The sequence below is a fragment of the Spodoptera frugiperda genome, chromosome 20 (assembly GCF_023101765.2).
Source record: "Spodoptera frugiperda isolate SF20-4 chromosome 20, AGI-APGP_CSIRO_Sfru_2.0, whole genome shotgun sequence".
NCBI lineage: Eukaryota > Metazoa > Arthropoda > Insecta > Lepidoptera > Noctuidae > Spodoptera > Spodoptera frugiperda.
This window is the reverse complement of record NC_064231.1, coordinates 7921108-7923929: the sequence shown is the minus strand read 5'-3', so window position 1 is coordinate 7923929 and position 2822 is coordinate 7921108. Positions and strand designations below refer to the sequence as shown.

The 2822-nt window shown below is 32.7% G+C and overlaps 1 long non-coding RNA gene across 1 annotated transcript; it reads left to right on the top strand.

Moving 5' to 3' along the window:
• The first annotated feature begins 334 nt into the window (after positions 1-334).
• Positions 335-2205, top strand: LOC126911935 (uncharacterized). The gene is made up of 2 exons (XR_007706432.1): positions 335-885; positions 1595-2205. It is a non-coding gene; the product is annotated as an uncharacterized LOC126911935 (long non-coding RNA).
• Positions 2206-2822: the final 617 nt, after the last annotated feature.

Sequence of the window (2822 nt, the reverse complement as noted above, 5' to 3'; positions counted from 1 at the left end):
TCCGTATCACAGATCCGGCAAATTTTTATAAGCGATTTTTTAAATTCCGGTCGTATAAAACGATTTACTTCACGACTATTTTCTAAAGGAAAGTTTTATACACACTTTCACCTTTCAGAAGCGTTAAAATATTTATTTGGTACTTAGCAGGTAAACAAATAAAGTTTCCTTATATAATCACATCATTATAATGGGCATTTTATTATACATTATAGATTCGTCGAACAACCATAAAACTTTTTATTAGCTCATTAACAATCTCATAAACAGTGCCTTCACTCACAATGCGGAGAATTTCGAACATCGTCTCGGTCGAAACTTTTGTGGAACCTGAGCGCCAAGCACGAATAACTATCGCATTCGTAATGTAAACGTATCGAGATGACGATACGTCATGAGACGTTAACGGAGTGCGGCAGCACGAAGCCTATTCTTTCAACTATCGAGAGCTCGCATCAAATTCGATAGTGACGTCATGCTAATGTAAACTAGAGAAGCAGCCAAGTGAACGATTTGAATGACTTATTGAGCATAAAGATTTCGTCTGAAAACTAAATTAAATTTATATATATATATATTTCAATCTTTGTCTACACGTTTTATGACATAATATTTAGGAAATAAATATTAATTATGTGTAAAAAGTTCTTAAAGCGAGTTAAAAGAAATATAACATGACATTATCTATGAAAAAAAAATAAGTACTTAGTTTCATAAATTTATAATTTTTTTTATGATTTCCGAACGTCGTATTTGACATTTGTCATTTGCCGGTTGTTTGTTTGTTATTTTATCTTATGTAAATAAATAACAATTTTAACATGTTACATTTATAATGAGGACGATTTAACTCCAATATGAGCTAATGGTGGAATTTATGCAAAAGTAAGTAAAGATTTCTAAATGTTTCTTTGATTAGCCCTTTTTTTATGTGATGGACAATAATTTAACGCAGTTTTGTCTAAACCCTCTCCGGGGTGGCAGTTACATTCAGGCCAAATGGAAGGAGGTAGTGGTTTGTACCGGAGCGAAATCTGTCGTACCGGTGAAATTCACCGGTGATTTGCCGATCTCCGGAGATTCACCGGTGATAACCGGTGATGAAAACCATTAATTTCAAATCAAGTTTTTATTAATTGAAAAACAAAACAGAATAGATAATAAAATTGAACTTCAACGAACCCTGAACTCTTTGGAAAGCTAGTAGCAAGTGAATTGAACCACATAAACGGCCAAGAGTGCTTTGAGTTGATGACCAAAATAATTAATATCATTCGAAAGAAGCAAATCAGTAAATAAATTATCTTAATTATGTATTAAATTAAAAACTGATGGTTAATAAATATTTCTATTATTTTAGTAGTATCAATATAGTATTGAAAATATTTTTTTACATAAAAATATTCCATTTTGATATAATATGATCACCGGAGTTTAATCGGTTAACAACCGATTTATTTCAATCGAGTACTTTTACCGGTTATTCTCCAGTACTGACTGCTCCGGTGCAAACCCCTAGAAAGAGCCATTCAGGCAGCAGCGGATACTTAAACAATGTTTGTAATGTAATATTTGATGTATTATCTTTTTACAGATTGGAATATTTGTGGGACCAGTCCAATATTACTGGGAGCAGTGGGCCTACTGTATTCCTACCACACCACTCACTGTTCCTCACGAAGCCTACCCTTCGCCAGCGCCTCCACCAACACCACCGATCCTCCATCCGAGGAAGATAGCTGGAATCCTCCACCAGTGAAAAAACCTAAAGCGAGTTTGATTAAAATGTGTATAGAGAATGACAAGAATACTATGCTAGGGAGCGTGAGAAAAGTTATTATTTTTTATTAGTTGATTATTTTTTGTTACTTACTGTTAATTTTATATTTATTTCAATTTTTCTGTTTTTATGTTATTTTAAAATATTATCAAAATATTGTTAATGGCATTGTATTTATAATAATTATTCTAACTGTGTCAATACTGTGAATGTGGTGCATGTCTATAATTGGCATAACCACATGATCTTGTGTCTTCATCTTGTTTTTCAATAATGTCTTATAATAATAAATAAATAAATTATATATTATTGGGATTAAGATTAGAATAAAATAGTTTTTAAGTTATTTATATATGTATATACATTTTATTAACTATAAAAAGAGGATTTTGTAGAAAAAAGTAATAAAACACTTGAAATAACTATGGAGTCTATTTATTCTGTCCACCAAAATGTTTTTTAGTAGTAGTTTTCTTTACTTATTTCCTATTATTGTGGATTACATCCTTCGGCACGAATGGGCTGGCTCGACCGGAGTGATACCACGGCCTCACAGATAACCGACGTGAAACAGCGCTTGCGTTGTTTTGTTGTGTGAGTAAGGTTATCGGAGGCCCAATTTCCCCCTTCCTAATATTCCCAATCCCCGATTCCCCAACAACCCTTAAACGTATTCGTTGTTGTTGGTACAATCGTTGTTAACGATCGTAAGTACTTGTTGTACTTTGTTGGTACAAAGACGGTCTTGGCATTTTATAAAAATCACTGCAAGCACTCACTGACTTCACAATATAGGGTGCGTTGGGGTAACATCGGACGGAATTTCGAATAGTTGCAAGAATGTTGCAAAAACTTTATTATCTCAATTTTGGTACACAGTAGATTAATGAAAAATAGTGGAAACGAATAATGATTAAACCCAGTATAATTTAAAATTTAATTTATTTATAAATACTCAATACTTTTTGCTTTGCAAGCCTATAAAATCAGGACAATTTTTTTTTAAATGTGATGACGATTTGGCTATCGTGGGGTAAGTTCG